Source organism: Salvelinus alpinus, chromosome 8 (assembly GCF_045679555.1).
Source record: "Salvelinus alpinus chromosome 8, SLU_Salpinus.1, whole genome shotgun sequence".
NCBI classification, from domain to species: Eukaryota; Metazoa; Chordata; class Actinopteri; order Salmoniformes; family Salmonidae; genus Salvelinus; species Salvelinus alpinus.
In genome coordinates this window covers 8,877,479-8,901,328 of record NC_092093.1, presented here as the reverse complement: position 1 = coordinate 8,901,328, position 23,850 = coordinate 8,877,479, and positions in this window count along the sequence as shown.

Sequence of the window (23,850 nt, the reverse complement as noted above, 5' to 3'; positions counted from 1 at the left end):
AGATGCTACAGCAGTTGTATTCAGGACAGACTAGAGTTCTAGTAGAGATGCTACAGCAGTGGAATTCAGGACAGACTAGAGTTCTAGTAGAGATGCTACAGCAGTGGTATTCAGGACAGACAAGAGTTCTAGTAGAGATGCTACAGCAGTGGTATTCAGGACAGACTAGAGAGAACAGATGCTACAGCAGTGGTATTCAGGACAGACTAGAGAGTAGAGATGCTAAAGCAGTGGTATTCAGGACAGACTAGAGAGTAGGGATGCTACAGCAGTGGTATTCAGGACAGACAAGTGGAATAGTAGAGATGCTACAGCAGTGGTATTCAGGACAGACTAGAGAGTAGAGACACTACAGCTGTGGTATTCAGGACAGACTAGAGAGTAGAGATGCTACAGCAGTGGTATTCAGGACAGACTAGAGAGTAGAGATGCTACAGCAGTGGTATTCAGGACAGACTAGAGAGTAGAGATGGTACAGCAGTGGTATTCAGGACAGACTAGAGAGTAGGGATGCTACAGCAGTGGTATTCAGGACAGACAAGTGGACTAGTAGAGATGCTACAGCAGTGGTATTCAGGACAGACTAGAGAGTAGAGAATCTACAGCAGTGGTATTCAGGTCAGACTAGAGAGTAGAGAATCTACAGCAGTGGTATTCAGGTCAGACTAGTGAGTAAAAATGCTACAGCAGTGGTATTCAGGTCAGACTAGTGAGTAAAAATGCTAAAGCAGTGGTATTCAGGACAGATTAGAGAGTAGAGAATCTACAGCAGTGGTATTCAGGTCAGACTAGAGAGTAGAGATTCTACAGCAGTGGTATTCAGGACAGACTAGTGAGTAAAAATGCTACAGCAGTGGTATTCAGGACAGACTAGAGAGAACAGATTCTACAGCTGTGGTATTCAGGACAGACTAGAGAGTAGGGATGCTACAGCAGTGGTATTCAGGACAGACAAGTGGACTAGTAGAGATGCTACAGCAGTGGTATTCAGGACAGACTAGAGAGTAGAGAATCTACAGCAGTGGTATTCAGGTCAGACTAGAGAGTAGAGATTCTACAGCAGTGGTATTCAGGTCAGACTAGTGAGTAAAAATGCTACAGCAGTGGTATTCAGGTCAGACTAGTGAGTAAAAATGCTACAGCAGTGGTATTCAGGACAGATTAGAGAGTAGAGAATCTACAGCAGTGCTATTCAGGTCAGACTAGAGAGTAGAGATTCTACAGCAGTGGTATTCAGGACAGACTAGTGAGTAAAAATGCTACAGCAGTGGTATTCAGGACAGACTAGAGAGAACAGATTCTACAGCTGTGGTATTCAGGACAGACTAGAGAGTAGAGATGCTACAGCAGTGGTATTCAGGACAGACTAGAGAGTAGATATGCTACAGCAGTGGTATTCAGGACAGACTAGAGAGTAGAGATGCTACAGCAGTTGTATTCAGGACAGACGAGAGTTCTAGTAGAGATGCTACAGCAGTGGTATTCAGGACAGACGAGAGTTCTAGTAGAGATGCTACAGCAGTGGTATTCAGGACAGACGAGAGTTCTAGTAGAGATGCTACAGCAGTGGTATTCAGGACAGACTAGATAGTAGAGATGCTACAGCAGTGGTATTCAGGACAGACTAGTGAGTAAAAATTCTACAGCAGTGGTATTCAGGACAGACTAGAGAGAACAGATGCTACAGCAGTGGTATTCAGGACAGACTAGAGAGTAGAGATGCTACAGCAGTGGTATTCAGGACAGACAAGTGGACTAGTAGAGATGCTACAGCAGTGGTATTCAGGACAGACTAGAGAGTAGAGATGCTACAGCAGTGGTATTCAGGACAGACTAGTGAGTAAAAATGCTACAGCAGTGGTATTCAGGACAGACTAGAGAGAACAGATTCTACAGCTGTGGTATTCAGGACAGACTAGAGAGTAGAGATGCTAAAGCAGTGGTATTCAGGACAGACTAGAGAGTAGATATGCTACAGCAGTGGTATTCAGGACAGACTAGAGAGTAGAGATGCTACAGCAGTTGTATTCAGGACAGACGAGAGTTCTAGTAGAGATGCTACAGCAGTGGTATTCCGGACAGACGAGAGTTCTAGTAGAGATGCTACAGCAGTGGTATTCAGGACATACTAGTGAGTAAAAATGCTACAGCTGTGGTATTCAGGACAGACTAGAGAGAACAGATGCTACAGCAGTGGTATTCAGGACAGACTAGAGAGTAGAGATGCTACAGCAGTGGTATTCAGGACAGACTAGAGAGTAGGGATGCTACAGCAGTGGTATTCAGGACAGACAAGTGGACTAGTAGAGATGCTACAGCAGTGGTATTCAGGACAGACTAGAGAGTAGAGACACTACAGCTGTGGTATTCAGGACAGACTAGAGAGAACAGATGCTAAAGCAGTGGTATTCAGGACAGACTAGAGAGTAGGGATGCTACAGCAGTGGTATTCAGGACAGACAAGTGGACTAGTAGAGATGCTACAGCAGTGGTATTCAGGACAGACTAGAGAGTAGAGACACTACAGCTGTGGTATTCAGGACAGACTAGAGAGTAGAGATGCTACAGCAGTGGTATTCAGGACAGACTAGAGAGTAGAGATGCTACAGCAGTGGTATTCAGGTCAGACTAGTGAGTAAAAATGCTACAGCAGTGGTATTCAGGTCAGACTAGTGAGTAAAAATGCTACAGCAGTGGTATTCAGGACAGATTAGAGAGTAGAGAATCTACAGCAGTGGTATTCAGGTCAGACTAGAGAGTAGAGATTCTACAGCAGTGGTATTCAGGACAGACTAGTGAGTAAAAATGCTACAGCAGTGGTATTCAGGACAGACTAGAGAGAACATATTCTACAGCTGTGGTATTCAGGACAGACTAGAGAGTAGAGATGCTACAGCAGTGGTATTCAGGACAGACTAGAGAGTAGATATGCTACAGCAGTGGTATTCAGGACAGACTAGAGAGTAGAGATGCTACAGCAGTTGTATTCAGGACAGACGAGAGTTCTAGTAGAGATGCTACAGCAGTGGTATTCAGGACAGACGAGAGTTCTAGTAGAGATGCTACAGCAGTGGTATTCAGGACATACTAGTGAGTAAAAATGCTACAGCTGTGGTATTCAGGACAGACTAGATAGAACAGATGCTACAGCAGTGGTATTCAGGACAGACGAGAGTTCTAGTAGAGATGCTACAGCAGTGGTATTCAGGACAGACTAGATAGTAGAGATGCTACAGCAGTGGTATTCAGGACAGACTAGTGAGTAAAAATTCTACAGCAGTGGTATTCAGGACAGACTAGAGAGAACAGATGCTACAGCAGTGGTATTCAGGACAGACTAGAGAGTAGAGATGCTACAGCAGTGGTATTCAGGACAGACTAGAGAGTAGGGATGCTACAGCAGTGGTATTCAGGACAGACAAGTGGACTAGTAGAGATGATACAGCAGTGGTATTCAGGACAGACTAGAGAGTAGAGATGCTACAGCAGTGGTATTCAGGACAGACTAGTGAGTAAAAATGCTACAGCAGTGGTATTCAGGACAGACTAGAGAGAACAGATTCTACAGCTGTGGTATTCAGGACAGACTAGAGAGTAGAGATGCTACAGCAGTGGTATTCAGGACAGACTAGAGAGTAGATATGCTACAGCAGTGGTATTCAGGACAGACTAGAGAGTAGAGATGCTACAGCAGTTGTATTCAGGACAGACGAGAGTTCTAGTAGAGATGCTACAGCAGTGGTATTCCGGACAGACGAGAGTTCTAGTAGAGATGCTACAGCAGTGGTATTCAGGACATACTAGTGAGTAAAAATGCTACAGCTGTGGTATTCAGGACAGACTAGAGAGAACAGATGCTACAGCAGTGGTATTCAGGACAGACGAGAGTTCTAGTAGAGATGCTACAGCAGTGGTATTCAGGACAGACTAGATAGTAGAGATGCTACAGCAGTGGTATTCAGGACAGACTAGTGAGTAAAAATTCTACAGCAGTGGTATTCAGGACAGACTAGAGAGAACAGATGCTACAGCAGTGGTATTCAGGACAGACTAGAGAGTAGAGATGCCACAGCAGTGGTATTCAGGACAGACTAGAGAGTAGGGATGCTACAGCAGTGGTATTCAGGACAGACAAGTGGACTAGTAGAGATGCTACAGCAGTGGTATTCAGGACAGACTAGAGAGTAGAGATGCTACAGCAGTGGTATTCAGGACAGACTAGTGAGTAAAAATGCTACAGCAGTGGTATTCAGGACAGACTAGTGAGTAAAAATGCTACAGCAGTGGTATTCAGGACAGACGAGAGTTCTAGTAGAGATGCTACAGCAGTGGTATTCAGGACAGACTAGAGAGTAGAGATTCTACAGCAGTGGTATTCAGGACAGACTAGTGAGTAAAAATGCTACAGCAGTGGTATTCAGGACAGACTAGAGAGAACAGATGCTACAGCAGTGGTATTCAGGACAGACAAGAGTTCTAGTAGAGATGCTACAGTAGTGGTACTCAGGACAGACTAGAGAGTAGAGATCTACAGCAGTGGTATTCAGGATAGACTAGAGAGTAGAACATCTTCAGCAGTGGTATTCAGGACAGACTAGAGAATCTACAGCAGTGGTATTCAGGATAGACTAGAGAGTAGAGATGCTACAGCGGTGGTATTCAGGATAGACTAGAGAGTAGAGAATCTACAGCGGTGGTATTCAGGACAGACTAGTGTTGTCTAGTCGCATCGTCCACAATTCAATACCACTATAGTCCACCAGTCAGTACCACTATAGTCCATCAGTAAATACCACTATAGTCCATCAGTCAATACCACTATAGTCCACCAGTCAGTACCACTATAGTCCACCAGTCAATACCACTATAGTCCACCAGTCAGTACCACTATAGTCCACTATAGTCCACTATAGTCCACCAGTCAGTACCACTATAGTCCACCAGTCAATACCACTATAGTCCACCAGTCAATACCACTATAGTCCACCAGTCAGTACCACTATAGTCTACCAGTCAGTACCACTATAGTCCACCAGTCAGTACCACTATAGTCCACCAGTCAGTACCACTATAGTCCACCAGTCAGTACCACTATAGTCCACCAGTCAGTACCACTATAGTCCACTATAGTCCACCAGTCAGTACCACTATAGTCCACCAGTCAATACCACTATAGTCCACCAGTCAGTACCACTATAGTCCACCAGTCAGTACCACTATAGTCCACCAGTCAGTACCACTATAGTCCACCAGTCAATACCACTATAGTCCACCAGTCAATATCACTATAGTCCACCAGTCAGTACCACTATAGTCCACCAGTCAGTACCACTATAGTCCATCAGTCAATACCAATATAGTCCATCAGTCAATACCACTATAGTCCATCAGTCAATACCACTATAGTCCACTATAGTCCACCAGTCAGTACCACTATAGTCCATCAGTCAATACCACTATAGTCCATCAGTCAATACCACTATAGTCCATCAGTCAATACCACTATAGTCCATCAGTCAATACCACTATAGTCCACTATAGTCCACCAGTCAGTACCACTATAGTCCACCAGTCAGTACCACTATAGTCCATCAGTCAATACCAATATAGTCTAACAGTCAGTGAGTACCACTATAGTCCATCAGTCAATACCAATATAGTCCATCAGTCAATACCACTATAGTCCATCAGTCAATACCACTATAGTCCTCTATAGTAGTCCACATACAATTCCGGAAGCTAGAGTGGAAACCGGTCGCATTCCGCTTCGCTCCTCAGGTAGTATCACATTTTCACATTCTCATTTCATTTCATTACAGTACAACGGTTTGATTTGTTTAATCTTAGCTAGCTACTTAGCCGTCTTTGTATCAAAGATAATTGCGTAGCTAGCCAGCTATTCTTCGTTCTTTTAACGTAACTTTTAACGTAACGTAGTCAACACTGCTACCTAGCCAGCTAGCCACCGAACAGCAACACTGTAGTAACTATTACATTCAACGGAACGACTCGATTAGTGTAGTGTTAGCTAGCTACATAGTTGTCTTTGCTGTCTTTGTTTCTAAGATAACTGCGTAGTTTAGACTAATTCGGTTAGCTAGCCAGCTATTTTTCGTCCTTTTAACGTAACGTAACGTAGTCAACACTGCTCGCTAGCCAGCTAGCCACCGAATAGCAACACTGTAGAAACTATTACATTCAACGGATCAACGGAACGATTGATTAGTGTAGTGTTAGCTAGCTACATAGTTGTCTTTGCTGTCCTTGTATCTAAGACAATTGTGTAGTTTATACTAATTAACGAGCCAGTTACCGAGGTTACATAGCTAGCTACCGAGGTTACCTAGCCAGCGACACTCTCAAACAAAGTCAACAACGCAGCCACTGCTAGCTAGCCCACTTCCGCAGTACTGTATCATTTTAATAATTTTGGTCAATAAGATTTCTGCAACGCAAGCTTAACTTTCTGAACATTCGAGACGTGTAGTTCACTTGTCATTCCAATCTCCTTTGCATTAGCGTAGCCTCTTCTGTAGCCTGTCAACTATGTGTCTGTCTATCCCTGTTCTCTCCTCTCTGCACAGACCATACAAACGCTTCACACCGCGTGGCCGCGGCCACCCTAACCTGGTGGTCCCAGCGCGCACCACCCACGTGGAGTCCCAGGTCTCCGGCAGCCTCTGGAACTGCCGATCTGCGGCCAACAAGGCAGAGTTCATCTCAGCCTATGCTTCCCTCCAGTCCCTCGACTTCTTGGCACTGACGGAAACATGGATCACCACAGATAACACTGCTACTCCTACTGCTCTCTCCTCGTCTGCCCACGTGTTCTCGCACACCCCGAGAGCTTCTGGTCAGCGGGGTGGCGGCACCGGGATCCTCATCTCTCCCAAGTGGTCTTTCTCCCTTTCTCCCCTTACCCATCTGTCTATCGCCTCCTTTGAATTCCATGCTGTCACAGTTACCAGCCCTTTCAAGCTTAACATCCTTATCATTTATCGCCCTCCAGGTTCCCTTGGAGAGTTCATCAATGAGCTTGATGCCCTGATAAGCTCCTTTCCTGAGGACGGCTCACCTCTCACAGTTCTGGGTGACTTTAACCTCCCCACGTCTACCTTTGACTCATTCCTCTCTGCCTCCTTCTTTCCACTCCTCTCCTCTTTTGACCTCACCCTCTCACCTTCCCCCCCTACTCACAAGGCAGGCAATACGCTTGACCTCATCTTTACTAGATGCTGTTCTTCCACTAACCTCATTGCAACTCCCCTCCAAGTCTCCGACCACTACCTTGTATCCTTTTCCCTCTCGCTCTCATCCATCACTTCCCACACTGCCCCTACTCGGATGGTATCGCGCCGTCCCAACCTTCGCTCTCTCTCCCCCGCTACTCTCTCCTCTTCCATCCTATCATCTCTTCCCTCTGCTCAAACCTTCTCCAACCTATCTCCTGATTCTGCCTCCTCAACCCTCCTCTCCTCCCTTTCTGCATCCTTTGACTCTCTATGTCCCCTATCCTCCAGGCCGGCTCGGTCCTCCCCTCCTGCTCCGTGGCTCGACGACTCATTGCGAGCTCACAGAACAGGGCTCCGGGCAGCCGAGCGGAAATGGAGGAAAACTCGCCTCCCTGCGGACCTGGCATCCTTTCACTCCCTCCTCTCTACATTTTCCTCTTCTGTCTCTGCTGCTAAAGCCACTTTCTACCACTCTAAATTCCAAGCATCTGCCTCTAACCCTAGGAAGCTCTTTGCCACCTTCTCCTCCCTCCTGAATCCTCCTCCCCCTCCTCCCCCCTCCTCCCTCTCTGCAGATGACTTCGTCAACCATTTTGAAAAGAAGGTCGACGACATCCGATCCTCGTTTGCTAAGTCAAACGACACCGCTGGTTCTGCTCACACTGCCCTACCCTGTGCTCTGACCTCTTTCTCCCCTCTCTCTCCAGACGAAATCTCGCGTCTTGTGACGGCCGGCCGCCCAACAACCTGCCCGCTTGACCCTATCCCCTCCTCTCTTCTCCAGACCATTTCCGGAGACCTTCTCCCTTACCTCACCTCGCTCATCAACTCATCCTTGACCGCTGGCTACGTCCCTTCCGTCTTCAAGAGAGCGAGAGTTGCACCCCTGCTGAAAAAACCTACACTCGATCCCTCCGATGTCAACAACTACAGACCAGTATCCCTTCTTTCTTTTCTCTCCAAAACTCTCGAACGTGCCGTCCTTGGCCAGCTCTCCCGCTATCTCTCTCAGAATGACCTTCTTGATCCAAATCAGTCAGGTTTCAAGACTAGTCATTCAACTGAGACTGCTCTTCTCTGTATCACGGAGGCGCTCCGCACTGCTAAAGCTAACTCTCTCTCCTCTGCTCTCATCCTCCTAGACCTATCGGCTGCCTTCGATACTGTGAACCATCAGATCCTCCTCTCCACCCTCTCCGAGTTGGGCATCTCCGGCGCGGCCCACGCTTGGATTGCGTCCTACCTGACAGGTCGCTCCTACCAGGTGGCGTGGCGAGAATCTGTCTCCTCACCACGTGCTCTCACCACTGGTGTCCCCCAGGGCTCTGTTCTAGGCCCTCTCCTATTCTCGCTATACACCAAGTCACTTGGCTCTGTCATAACCTCACATGGTCTCTCCTATCATTGCTATGCAGACGACACACAATTAATCTTCTCCTTTCCCCCTTCTGATGACCAGGTGGCGAATCGCATCTCTGCATGTCTGGCAGACATATCAGTGTGGATGACGGACCACCACCTCAAGCTGAACCTCGGCAAGACGGAGCTGCTCTTCCTCCCGGGGAAGGACTGCCCGTTCCATGATCTCGCCATCACGGTTGACAACTCCATTGTGTCCTCCTCCCAGAGCGCTAAGAACCTTGGCGTGATCCTGGACAACACCCTGTCGTTCTCAACTAACATCAAGGCGGTGGCCCGTTCCTGTAGGTTCATGCTCTACAACATCCGCAGAGTACGACCCTGCCTCACACAGGAAGCGGCGCAGGTCCTAATCCAGGCACTTGTCATCTCCCGTCTGGATTACTGCAACTCGCTGTTGGCTGGGCTCCCTGCCTGTGCCATTAAACCCCTACAACTCATCCAGAACGCCGCAGCCCGTCTGGTGTTCAACCTTCCCAAGTTCTCTCACGTCACCCCGCTCCTCCGCTCTCTCCACTGGCTTCCAGTTGAAGCTCGCATCCGCTACAAGACCATGGTGCTTGCCTACGGAGCTGTGAGGGGAACGGCACCTCAGTACCTTCAGGCTCTGATCAGGCCCTACACCCAAACAAGGGCACTGCGTTCATCCACCTCTGGCCTGCTCGCCTCCCTACCACTGAGGAAGTACAGTTCCCGCTCAGCCCAGTCAAAACTGTTCGCTGCTCTGGCACCCCAATGGTGGAACAAACTCCCTCACGACGCCAGGACAGCGGAGTCAATCACCACCTTCCGGAGACACCTGAAACCCCACCTCTTCAAGGAATACCTAGGATAGGATAAAGTAATCCTTCTGACCCCCCCCCCCCCCCTTAAAAGATTTAGATGCACTATTGCAAAGTGGTTGTTCCACTGGATGTCATAAGGTGAATGCACCAATTTGTAAGTCGCTCTGGATAAGAGCGTCTGCTAAATGACTTAAATGTAAATGTAAATGTAGTCCACCAGTCAGTACCACTATAGTCCACCAGTCAATACCACTATAGTCCACCAGTCAGTACCACTATAGTCCACCAGTCAGTACCACTATAGTCCACCAGTCAGTACCACTATAGTCCACCAGTCAATACCACTATAGTCCACCAGTCAATACCACTATAGTCCACCAGTCAGTACCACTATAGTCCACCAGTCAGTACCACTATAGTCCACCAGTCAGTACCACTATAGTCCACCAGTCAGTACCACTATAGCCCACTATAGTCCACTATAGTCCACCAGTCAGTACCACTATAGTCCACCAGTCAATACCACTATAGTCCACTATAGTCCACCAATCAGTACCACTATAGTCCACTATAGTCCACTATAGTCCACCAGTCAGTACCACTATAGTCCACCAGTCAATACCACTATAGTCCACCAGTCAATACCACTATAGTCCAACTGTCAATACCACTATAGTCCACTAGTCAGTACCACTATAGTCCACCAGTCAGTACCACTATAGTCCACCAGTCAATACCACTATAGTCCACTAGTCAATACCACTATAGTCCACTATAGTCCACTATAGTCCTCCAGTCAATACCACTATAGTCCACTAGTCAGTACCACTATAGTCCACTATAGTCCACCAGTCAGTACCAATATAGTCTAACAGTCAATACCACTATAGTCCACCAGTCAATACCACTATAGTCCACTATAGTCCACTATAGTCCACCAATCAGTACCACTATAGTCCACCAGTCAGTACCACTATAGTCCACCAGTCAGTACCACTATAGTCCACCAGTCAGTACCACTATAGTCCACCAATCAGTACCACTATAGTCCACTATAGTACACCAGTCAGTACCACTATAGTCTAACAGTCAATACCACTATAGTCCACTATAGTCCACTATAGTCCACCAGTCAGTACCACTATAGTCCACCAGTCAGTACCACTATAGTCCACCAGTCAATACCACTATAGTCCACCAGTCAGTACCACTATAGTCCATCAGTCAATACCACTATAGTCCATCAGTCAATACCACTATAGTCCATCAGTCAATACCACTATAGTCCATCAGTCAATACCACTATAGTCCACTATAGTCCACCAGTCAGTACCACTATAGTCCACCAGTCAGTACCACTATAGTCCATCAGTCAATACCAATATAGTCTAACAGTCAATACCACTATAGTCCACCAGTCAGTACCACTATAGTCCACCAGTCAGTACCACTATAGTCCACCAGTCAGTACCACTATAGTCCACCAGTCAGTACCACTATAGTCCACCAGTCAGTACCACTATAGTCCACCAGTCAGTACCACTATAGTCCACTGACTGGTGGACTATAGTGGACTATAGTGGTATTGACTGGTGGACTATAGTGGTATTGACTGTTAGACTATAGTGGTACTGACTGGTGGACTATAGTGGTATTGACTGTTAGACTATAGTGGTGTTGACTGGTGGACTATAGTGGTATTGACTGGTGGACTATAGTGGTACTGACTGGTGGACTATAGTGGTACTGACTGGTGGACTATAGTGGTATTGACTGTTAGACTATATTGGTACTGACTGTTGGACTATAGTGGTATTGACTGTTAGACTATAGTGGTATTGACTGATGGACTATAGTGGTACTCACTGGTGGACTATAGTGACTATAGTGGTATTGACTGATGGACAATAGTGGTATTGACTGATGGACTATAGTGGTATTGACTGATGGACTATAGTGGTACTGACTGGTGGACTATAGTGGACTATAGTGGTACTGACTGGTGGACTATAGTGGTATTGACTGGTGGACTATAGTGGACTATAGTGCTACTGACTGGTGGCCTATAGTGGTATTGACTGGTGGACTATAGTGGTATTGACTACTGGACTATAGTGGTACTGACTGGTGGACTATAGTGGTATTGACTGTTAGACTATAGTGGTATTGACTGGTGGACTATAGTGGTACTGACTGATGGACTATAGTGGTACTGACTGGTGGACTATAGTGGTACTGACTGGTGGACTATAGTGGTATTGACTGGTGGACTATAGTGGTACTGACTGGTGGACTATAGTGGTACTGACTGGTGGACTATAGTGGTATTGACTGGTGGACTATAGTGGTACTGACTGGTGGACTATAGTGGACTATAGTGGACTATAGTGGTACTGACTGGTGGCCTATAGTGGTATTTACTGGTGGACTATAGTGGTACTGACTGGTGGACTATAGTGGTACTGACTGGTGGACTATAGTGGTATTGACTGATGGACTATAGTGGTATTGACTGGTGGACTATAGTGGACTATAGTGGTACTGACTGGTGGCCTATAGTGGTATTTACTGGTGGACTATAGTGGTACTGACTGGTGGACTATAGTGGTACTGACTGGTGGACTATAGTGGTACTGACTGGTGGACTATAGTGGTACTGACTGGTGGACTATAGTGGTACTGACTGGTGGACTATAGTGGTATTGTACACTATAGATGTGAAGTCAGTATAGACCAGTCAGTATAGACCAGGCAGGGTAATGGGAAGTTAGCACGGGCCAGACAGGGTGATGTGAAGTCAGTTTTTCCCAGGCAGGGTGATGTGAAGTCAGATTGGCCCAGGCAGGGTGATTTGAAGTCAGATTGGCCCAGGCAGGGTGATTTGAAGTCAGTATGGCCCAGGCAGGGTGATTTGAAGTCAGTATGGGCCAGCCAGGGTGATGTGAAGGAGGCAAAGGGTGAAGGCGAGGAAGATATGAGTACTATGAGAGGAGTGGATGGGCTGTGGGAGGCAGTGGAGAGCAGGGAATGGGCCGTGGGAGGCAGTGGAGAGCAGGGGATGGGCCGTGGGAAGCAGTGGAGAGGAGGGGATGGGCAGTGGGAGGCAGTGGAGAGGAGGGGATGGGCCGTGGGAGGCAGTGGAGAGGAGGGGATGGACCGTGGGAGGCAGTGGAGAGGAGGGGATGGGCCGGTGGAGGCAGTGGAGAGTAGGGGATGGGCCGGTGGAGGCAGTGGGATGGAGGGGATGGGTCGGGGGAGGCAGTGGGATGGAGGGGATGGGCCGTGTAAGGCAGTGGAGAGGAGGGGGTTGGGCCGGGGGAGGCAGTGGAGAGGAGGGGATGAGCCGTGGGAGGCAGTGGAGAGGAGGGGATGAGCCGTGGGAGGCAGTGGAGAGGAGGGGATGGGCCGTAGGCAGTGGATAGGAGGGGATGAGCCGTGGGAGGCAGTGGAGAGCAGGGGATGGGCCGTGGGAAGCAGTGGAGAGGAGGGGATGGGCCAGTGGAGGCAGTGGAGAGTAGGGGAGATTTCGGAGGCAAGGGGGGAGGTGCAATGTGAGTCTATGTGGAAGGAGAGGAGAGGGTAGGCAAGGAGAAAGGGGGGAGAAGGGTGGTGGTGAGGGGGGACGAGAGAGGAAGCGGTGAGCACCGTGTGACCAGACCGCAGGTTCCTTCCTTGCCAGCCTGAGAACCAGGAAGTGGAACTGAATAATTATTGTGACTAACAGGACATTTTTAAGGTCTTCTGAAGGAGGGGTAGTACGGGGGGGGGGGGGGGGGGTATGTGTGTGTTGGAGGGAGGGTTGAGAGTGTGTGTGTGTGTATGTTTGTGAGGGGAGGAAGGTAAAGTAGGGTTTTAACTAGTCTTCATCAGTCGACAGTAGACGTTTAACAACTTAGCTGAGTTCCAGTACTATAAGCCTAGCTAGCGAACATCATGGTTAATGACTAAATAATATTAATTATTTTTAAAGTTACATTGTTGAATGTGTGAATTCTGAAATATGTATTTTGGAAGGAGAGGGGAGAATCATGTGAAGAACAAAGCATAAAATAAAACTCAGAGACAGGGGCCAAGATGAGGTGTGTTTGCGTGACATCACCAGTGTTCCCTCTCTACTTCTCCATCACCAGTGTTCCCTCTCTACTTCTCCATCACCAGTGTTCCCTCTCTACTTCTCTTTGAGTGTGTCTGGAAAAACAGCAGAGGGTCAGCAGGGACATGGGAGCCTAGTGTCTGAAGAGCTCTGGCCAACAGGGGTGTGAACAGCCTCCACCACTGGACCTCCCGTCCCGGTTGTTACTTTATTCCTGAGCTGGATCTCGCTCGCTCTCTCTGTCTCTCTCCGTCTCTGCCTCTCTCTCTATCATTCTCTCTCCATCATTCTCTCTCTCTCCATCATTCTCTCTCTCTTTCTCTCTCTCTCCATCATTCTCTCTCTCTCTCTCTGTCTCTCTCCGTCTCTGCCTCTCTCTCTCGTTCCCTCTCCATCATTCTCTCTCTCTTTCTCTCTCTCTCCATCATTCTCTCTCTCTCTCTCTCTCTCTCTCTCTCTCTCTCTCTCTCTCTCTCTCTCTCTCTCTCTCTCTCTCTCTCTCTCTCTCTCTCTCTCTCTCTCTCTCTCTCTCTCTCTCTCTCTCTCTCTGTCTGTCTGTCTCTGCCTCTGCCTCTCTATCATTCTTTCTCTCTCCATCATTCTCTCTCTCTTTCTCTCTCTCTCCATCATTCTCTGTCTCTCTCTCTGCCTCTCTCTCTCTCTTTCTCTCCCTCTCCATCATTCTCTCTCTCTCTTTCTCTCCTCTCTCTCCATCACCCACTCTATCTCTCACACCTCTCCCCCACCCCTCTCCCTCCTTCTCTGTCTGTCCCCTGTTCTCTTGTCTGTATTTCATCACTCCATCTCCAGCTGAATAAATAGATGACTTGCATGTAGAGATATAGAATAGGTCAGTTCTGTACATTGCCTAGGGGTAGACCATAACATTCTACATGCATGTCATCCATTTATTCAGCTGGGGAAACCAATAGGTCATCAAAAATAATGACTGTAACCTGTGTGTTCTGGCACTACAGACGAGAGACCAATACAGGCCTGTGTGTGTGTGTGTGTGTGTATGTGTGTGTGTGTGAAGAGGAGGGTGAAATTGATTGTCAGGCTCCTAGGTAGTGTCGCTGCTGGCTCATCACCAAGTGTAATGCCAACACTTCGTTTCCCACCAGCAGAAATTGTTCACATTGGGAATCAATGGAATATTGAGTAGGGAACTGTTGTCGTTCAACTGAATGGCTGTAAATCAGATTTAGAATATATGTTTTGGATCATGTAATGTGAAATGTAATTTTAGTGAATTGCAGGGGATTTTTGTAGTTGTATATCAAAATCACATTGGATATGATTTCCCTACAGCATAAAACATCATTATATGGTGTATGGTCATAAGTTACAGCTCTCTCTCGCTCTGTGTGTGTGTGTGCGGAGTACCCTTAACACTGGAACTCTACTGCCCCTCTGTGGCCACTAGCTGAACTGGTCAATGTGCCTTATATCATCGAAAGTAGTTGTTCAGATCAAAAGATGAGGACACCAGGAACCCAGTGAACGTCAGCTGGGAAGACATCTCCACTGGAGTCCAAACTGCACGTCTCTCAGCTGTGTTGTCCCTTGTCCTGGAGCGCTAGGAAACCCCTTTGGTGTTTAGAGGCTTTAATATTTGGCTTCCCTTGAGCTGCAGTGTCCCTCCCTGTTTTCGTTACCCCTGCTGCAGAATCAGCAGTCATGCAGTGACCCTCCCTGTTCTCGTTACCCCTGCTGCAGAATCAGCAGTCATACAGTGTCCCTCCCTGTTCTCGTCACCCCTGCTGCAGAATCAGCAGTCATACAGTGTCCCTCCTTGTTCTCGTCACCCCTGCTGCAGAATCAGCAGTCATGCAGTGTCCCTCCCTGTTCTCGTTACCCCTGCTGCAGAATCAGCAGTCATACAGTGTCCCTCCCTGTTCTCGTCACCCCTGCTGCAGAATCAGCAGTCATACAGTGTCCCTCCCTGTTCTCGTCACCCCTGCTGCAGAATCAGCAGTCATGCAGTGTCCCTCCCTGTTCTCGTCACCCCTGCTGCAGAATCAGCAGTCATGCAGTGTCCCTCCCTGTTCTCGTCACCCCTGCTGCAGAATCAGCAGTCATGCAGTGTCCCTCCCTGTTTTCGTTACCCCTGCTGCAGAATCAGCAGTCATACAGTGTCCCTCCCTGTTCTCGTCACCCCTGCTGCAGAATCAGCAGTCATACAGTGTCCCTCCCTGTTCTCGTCACCCCTGCTGCAGAATCAGCAGTCATACAGTGTCCCTCCTTGTTCTCGTCACCCCTGCTGCAGAATCAGCAGTCATGCAGTGTCCCTCCCTGTTCTCGTTACCCCTGCTGTAGAATCAGCAGACATACAGTGTCCCTCCCTGTTCTCGTTACCCCTGCTGCAGAATCAGCAGTCATACAGTGTCCCTCCCTGTTCTCGTCACCCCTGCTGCAGAATCAGCAGTCATGCAGTGTCCCTCCCTGTTCTCGTCACCCCTGCTGCAGAATCAGCAGTCATGCAGTGTCCCTCCCTGTTTTCGTTACCCCTGCTGCAGAATCAGCAGTCATACAGTGTCCCTCCCTGTTCTCGTCACCCCTGCTGCAGAATCAGCAGTCATACAGTGTCCCTCCCTGTTCTCGTCACCCCTGCTGCAGAATCAGCAGTCATACAGTGTCCCTCCCTGTTCTCGTTACCCCTGCTGCAGAATCAGCAGTCATACAGTGTCCCTCCCTGTTCTCGTCACCCCTGCTGCAGAATCAGCAGTCATACAGTGTCCCTCCCTGTTCTCGTCACCCCTGCTGCAGAATCAGCAGTCATGCAGTGTCCCTCCCTGTTCTCGTCACCCCTACTGCAGAATCAGCAGTCATGCAGTGTCCCTCCCTGTTCTCGTCACCCCTGCTGCAGAATCAGCAGTCATGCAGTGTCCCTCCCTGTTCTCGTCACCCCTGCTGCAGAATCAGCAGTCATACAGTGTCCCTCCCTGTTCTCGTTACCCCTGCTGCAGAATCAGCAGTCATTCTTCGATACTCAGGCACACAGTCAACCAGAGTATCAATGGACACGGGAGGCTAAATACCATCATCATCATCACCATAATTTTAGCATCCTGATATAGTAAACCATTCATGTTCAATCCAACTGAGCCCAACGCAAAATCTGCCTGACATGCAGTAGGAGGGATCAATATCCTAAACAGTCACCACTGAAGCCAGTCAGGGAAATCATGCACCCAGGAATACACACAACCTGATGACCTGTAGGTACAGTACTCAGGCTGCTCTAGTGTGTTCCAAATGGAAACCTATTCTGTCTATAGTGCACTACTTTAGACCAGGGCCCATAGTGAATCGGGGGCCTTTGGGATGCTACCTAAAACACATAGACTGAACAGGGGACATGGGAACCAGGTGGTGAGCTTGTGTGTGCATGCGTGCGTGCGTGTGTGCGCGTGCGTGCGCGTGCGTGTGTGCGTGCGTGTGTGTGTGCGTGTGTGCGTGCGTGCGTGTGTGTGCGTGTGTGCGTGCGTATGTGTCTGTGTCCATGTGTGTGTATACATTTTCTTTATGTGTGTGACTGCGGCGCAGCGGTCTAAGGCACTGCATCTCAGAGCAAGAGGCGTCACTACAGTCCCTGGTTCAAAAACCAGTCCCTGGTTCACTGCCAGAAGGCTGTATCACCTTCTGGCAGTGATTTGAGAGTACCATAGGGCGGTGCACAATTGGCCCAGCTGATGAAACTGAGGAGTATTTCTGTCTGTAATAAAGCCATTTTGTGGTTAAAATCTTTTTCTGATTGGCTAGGCCTGGCTAGCGGTGGGCCTCTGCCCTCCTTGTCCCACCCATGGCTGCGCCCCTGCCCAGTCACGTGAAATATATAGATTAGGGCCTAATTTTTTGTAATTGGCTGATTTCCTTATGAACTGTAACTCAGTAAAATCATTGAAATTGTTGTATATTGCGTTCATATTGTTGTTTAGTATATATGGAGATCAAAATCAAATTTTATTTGTCACATGCGCCGAATACAACAGGTGTAGACCTTACCTTGAAATGCTTAGTTACAAGCCCTTAACCAACAATGCAGTTCATGAAATAGAGTTAAGAAAATATTTGCTAAATAAACTAAAGTAAAAAATAAAAAAGCATTAACGAGGCTATATACAGGGGGTACCAGTACCGAGTCAATGTGCAGGTGTACAGGTTAGTCAAGGTAATTTGTACATGTAGGTAGGGGTAAAGTGACTATGCATACATAATAAACAGCAAGTAGCAGCAGTGTAAAAACAATGCCAAAAATATGGGGTTAAATACATGTATGGGACGATCTGTTGTTCCGTGTGTTTGTATGGACTAACACCAGTAAAACCAAACATAATTTTTTATCAAATAATTTCTTTGTACTGTACAAGTCAAACGTTTGGACACGCCTACTCATTCCAGAGTTTTTCTTTATTTTTACTATTTTCTAAATCTTAGAATAAAAGGGAAGACATCTATGAAAAAACACACATGGAATAATATGGAATAATAACCAAAATAGTGTTCAATTTGAGATTCTTCAAAGTAGCCACCCTTTGTCTTGATGACAGCTTTGCACACAGCTTGGCATTCTCTCAACCAGCTTCATGAGGTAGTCACCTGGAATGCATTTAAATTAATAGTTGTGCCTTGTTAAAAGCTAATCTGTGGAATTTATTTCCTTCTTAATTCGTTTGAGCCAATCAGTTGTGTTGTGACAAGTTAGGGCTATCTTCTGTATACCACCCTATTTGGTAAAATACGAAGTCCATATTATGGCAAGAACAGCTCAAATAAGCAAAGAGAAGCAACAGTCCATCATTACTTTAATAAGACATGAAGGTCAGTCAATGTGGAAAATTTCAAGAATGTTGAAAGTTTCTTCAAGTGCAGTCGTAAAACCATCAAGCGCTATGATGAAACTGGCTCTGAGGAGGACCGCCACAGGAAACGAATACCCAGGGATACCTCTGCTGCAGAGGATAAATTCATTAGAGTTAACTGCACCTCAGATTGCAGGCCAAATAAATGCTTCAGGGGTTGAGGGTAACTGAAGGATGGGACTAAAAACAAACACAATATAACTATTGTAAAATACATTGTGTCCATAAATTGTATAAATATGTATAAACTGGAAGTAGAAGCCTCAGTGTTGTTGTCCATTAGTTTACTCCAATTAGGCGAGGGGAGGTAGAGTTAGGGGAAAATAATAAAGGAAAATATATTTTAAAAAATTCAACCCCCCCCCCCGAAAAAAAGATATATATTCGTAAACTATTCAGTTCCCTTCCCTTCTCCAAATGTTGATACTCTAAAATTGATTAAATGAATTGTTTTCCTCAATCTACACACAATACCCCATAATGACAATAGAAAAGATTTATAAATGTTTAAAAACAGAAATACTTTATTTACATAAGTATTCAGACACTTTGCTATGAGACTCGAAATTAAGCTCAGGTGCATTCTGTTTCCATTGATCATCTTTGAGATGTTTCTACAACTTGATTGTAGTCCAACTGTGGTAAATTCAATTGATTGGACATGATTTGGAAAGGCACACACCTGTCTATATAAGGTCCCACAGTTGACAGTGCATGTCAGAGCAAAAACCAAGCCATGGGGTCGAAGGAATTGTCCGGTAGAGCTCCGAGACAGGATTTTGTCAAATCAAATCAAATGTTATTGGTCATATACACATGGTTAGCAGATGCCATTGCGAGTGTAGCGAAATGCTTGTGCTTCTAGTTCTGACAGCGCAGCAACAGCTTACAGGTAATCTAAAAATTCCACAACCTAATACACACAAATCTAAGTAAAATAATGGAATAAGGGGCCTCCCGGGTGGTGCAGTGGTCTAGGGCACTGCATCGCAGCGCCCCCACCAGAGACTCTGGGTTCGCGCCCAGGCTCTGTCGCAGCCGGCCGCGACCGGGAGGTCCGTGGGGCGACGCACAATTGGCGTCGTCCGGGTTAGGCAGGGTTTGGCCGGTAGGGATATCCTTGTCTCATCGCGCACCAGCGACTCCTGTGGCGGGCCGGGTGCAGTGCGTGCTAACCAAGGGAGCCGGGTGCACGGTGTTTCCTCCGACACATTGGTGCGGCTGGCTTCCGGGTTGGAGGCATGCTGTGTTAAGAAGCAGTGCGGCTTGGTTGGGTTGTGTTTCGGAGGATGGCTTTCGACCTTCGTCTCTCCCGAGCCAGTACGGGAGTTGTAGCGATGAGACAAGATAGTAATTACTAGCAATTGGATACCACGAACATTTTGGAGAAAAGGGGGTAAAATGTATAATAAAAAATAATAAAAAATTTAAAAAGATTATGGAATAAGAATATGTACATATAAATATATGGATGAGCAATGATCGAGTGACAGAGAATGCAATAGATGGTATTAAATACAGCTGTTGCGCATTCTTCACCACACTGTCTGTGTGGGTGGACCTTTTCAGTTTGTACATGATGCACATTCCATCTTCTCCACTGCTGTCCCATCGATGTGGATAGGGGCAGTTGCCATACCAGGCGGTGATACAGCCTGACAGGATGCTCTCGATTGTGCATCTGTAAAAGTTTGTGAGTGCTTTTGATGACAAGCCGAATTTCTTCAGCCCCCTGAGGTTGAAGAGGCGCTGTTGCGCCTTATTCACCACGCTGTCTGTGATGTGTCTGTGATGTGTACGCCGAGGAACTTAAAACTTACCACCCTCTCCACTACTGTCCCGTCGATGTGGATAGGGGGGTGCTCCCTCTGCTGTTTCCTGAAGTCCACGATCATTTCCTTTGCTTTGTTGACGTTGAGTGAGAGATTGTTTTCCTGACACCACACTCCAAGTGCCCTCACCTCCTCCCTATAGGCTGTCTCGTTGTTGGTGGTGATCAAGCCTACTACTGTTGTGTTGTCTGCAAACCTGATGAACGAGTTGGAGGCGTGCATATGTAACCGGGTGTGACATGGCTAGCTAGTTAGCGGGGTGCGCGCTAATAGTGTTTCAATCGGTGACATCACTTGCTCTGAGACCTTGAAGAAGTTGTTTCCGCGGCTTTTGTGGAGCGATAGGTTACGATGCTTCATGGGAGGGAGTTCAGAGGGTCCCTGGTTAAAGCCCAGATAGGGGCAAGGAGAGGGATGGAAGTGATACTGTTAAACATGGCCACGCAGTCATGGGTGAACAGGGAGTACAGGAGGGGGCTGAGCATGCACCCTTGTGGGGCCCTTGTGTTGAGGATCAGCAAAGTCGACATGTTTTTTGCTACCTTCACCACCTGGGGGCGGCCCGTCAGGATGTCCAGGACCCAGTTGCACAGGGCCTCAAGCTTAATAATGAGGTTGAAGGGTACTATGGTGTTGAATGTTGAGCTGTAGTCAATGAACAGCATTCTTAGATTGGTATTCCTTTTGTCCAGATGGGATAAGGATAGGCGATAGGGCGATAGGGCAGTGTGCAGTGGGATGGCGATTGCATCGTCTGTGGACCTATTGGGGTGGTATGCAAATTGCAGTGGGTCTAGGGTGGCAGGTAAGGTGGAGGTGATGTGATCCTTGACTAGTCTCTCAAAGCACTTCATGATGACAGAAGTGAGTGCTACGGGGCGATAGTCATTCAGTTTAGTTACCTTTGCCTTCTTGGGTACAGGAAAAATGGTGGCCATCTTGAAGCATGTGGGGACAGCAGGGAGATGTCCATAAACACATCAGCCAGCTGGTCTGCGGATGCTCTGAGGATGTGTGAGGTTTAACACTTAAATGTCTTACTCACTTCAGCCACAGAGAAGGAGAAGGAGAGCCCACAGTCCTTGGTAGCGGGCCGCGTCTGTGGCACTGAGACTCCACTTTATCTCTATACCGACATTTCGCTTGTTTGATTGCCTTTTAGAGGGAATAACTACACTGTTTGTATTTGGCCATATTCCCGGTCATCTTTCTATGGTTAAATGCGGTAGTTTGTGCTCTCAGTTTTTGAGCGAATGCTGCCATCTATCCACGGTTTCTGGTTAGGGTAGGTTTTAATAGTCACAGTGGGTACAACATCTCCAATGCACTTCCTTATAAACTCACTCAGTGAATCAGCGTATAGATCTATATTATTCTCTGAGGCTACCCGGAACATGTCCCAGTCCGCGTGTCAAAACAATCTTGAAGCGTGGATTCCGATTGGTCAGACTAGCGCTGAATGGTCCTTGTCACGGGTACATCCTGTTTGTACTACAATCAATATGCTGATAGAATTAAGGTGGCCTTGTTCTCAAATTTGCTTTTTTTTAAATCCCCGGCTGCAATAAATGCAGCCTCCGGATATATGGTTTCCAGTTTGGATAGAGTCCAGTGAAGGTCCTGGAGCGCCGTCGTGGTATCGGCTTGAGGGAGGATATACAGTGAGGGAAAAAAGTATTTGATCCCCTGCTGATTTTGTACGTTTGCCCACTGACAAAGAAATGATCAGTCTATAATTTTAATGGTAGGTTTATTTGAACAGTGAGAGACAGAATATCAACAAAAAAATCCAGAAAAACGCATGTCAAAAATGTTATGAATTGATTTGCATTTTAATGAGGGAAATAAATATTTGACCCCTCTGCAAAACATGACTTAGTACTTGGTGGAAAAACCCTTGTTGGCAATCACAGAGGTCAGACGTTTCTTGTAGTTGGCCACCAGGTTTGCACACATCTCAGGAGGGATTTTGTCCCACTCCTCTTTGCAGATCTTCTTCAAGTCATTAAGGTTTCGAGGTTGACGTTTGGCAACTCGAACATTCAGCTCCCTCCACAGATTTTCTATGGGATTAAGGTCTGGAGACTGGCTAGGCCACTCCAGGACCTTAATGTGCTTCTTCTTGAGCCACTCCTTTGTTGCCTTGGCCGTGTGTTTTGGGTCATTGTCATGCTGGAATAACCATCCACGACCCATTTTCAATACCCTGGCTGAGGGAAGGAGGTTTTCACCCAAGATTTGACGATACATGGCCCCGTCCATCGTCCCTTTGATGCGGTGAAGTTGTCCTGTCCCCTTAGCAGAAAAACACCCCCAAAGCATAATGTTTCCACCTCCATGTTTGACGGTGGGGATGGTGTTCTTGGGGTCATAGGCAGCATTCCTCCTCCTCCAAACACGGCAAGTTGAGTTGATGCCAAAGAACTCCATTTTGGTCTCATCTGACCACAACACGTTCACCCAGTTGTCCTCTGAATCATTCAGATGTTCATTGGCAAACTTCAGACGGGCATGTATATGTGCTTTCTTGAGCAGGGGGACCTTGCGGGCGCTGCAGGATTTCAGTCCTTCACGGCGTAGTGTGTTACCAATTGTTTTCTTGATGACTATGGTCTCAGCTGCCTTGAGATCATTGACAAGATCCTCCTGTGTAGTTCTGGGATGATTCCTCACCGTTCTCATGATCATTGCAACTCCACGAGGTGAGATCTTGCATGGAGCCCCAGGCTGAGGGAGATTGACAGTTATTTTGTGTTTCTTCCATTTGCGAATAATCGCAGAAACTGTTGTCACCTTCTCACCAAGCTGCTTGGCGATGGTCTTGTTGCCCATTCCAGCCTTGTGTAGGTCTACAATCTTGTCCCTGGCATCCTTGGAGAGCTCTTTGGTCTTGGCCATGGTGGAGAGTTTGGAATCTGATTGATTGATTGCTTCTGTAGACAGGTATCTTTTATACAGGTAAGAAACTGACTCCCTTTAAGAGTGTGCTCCTAATCTCAGCTCGTTACCTGGATGAAAGACACCTGGGAGCCAGAAATCTTTCTGATTGAGAGGGGGTCAAATACTTATTTCCCTCATTAAAATGCAAATCAATTTATAACATTTTTGACATGCGTTTTTCTGGATATTTTTGTTGTTATTCTGTCTCTCACTGTTCAAATAAACCTACCATTAAAATTATAGACTGATCATTTCTTTGTCAGTGGGCAAACGTACAAAATCAGCAGGGGATCAAATACTTTTTTCCCTCACTGTACACGGCTGTGACAATAACCGACAAGAATTCTCTTGGGAGATAATACGGACGGCATTTGATTGTGAGGAATTCTAGGTCAGGTGAACATAAGGACTTGAGTTCCTGTATGTTGTTACAATTACACCATGAGTCGTTAATCATGAAACATACAGCATCGCCCTCTGGCTGTACCGACTCCAACTGCATGTCCCCAGAGAGCCATGTTTCCATGAAACAGAGAGTGTTACAATCCCGGGTGTCTTTCTGGAAAGCAACCCTAGCCCTAATTTAATCGACCTTGTTATCTGGAGACTGGACATTAGCAAGGAAAATACTGGTGGTGTGCGCACCTCCAAAGTCTGACCAGAAGGCCGCTCCGTCTACCTCCA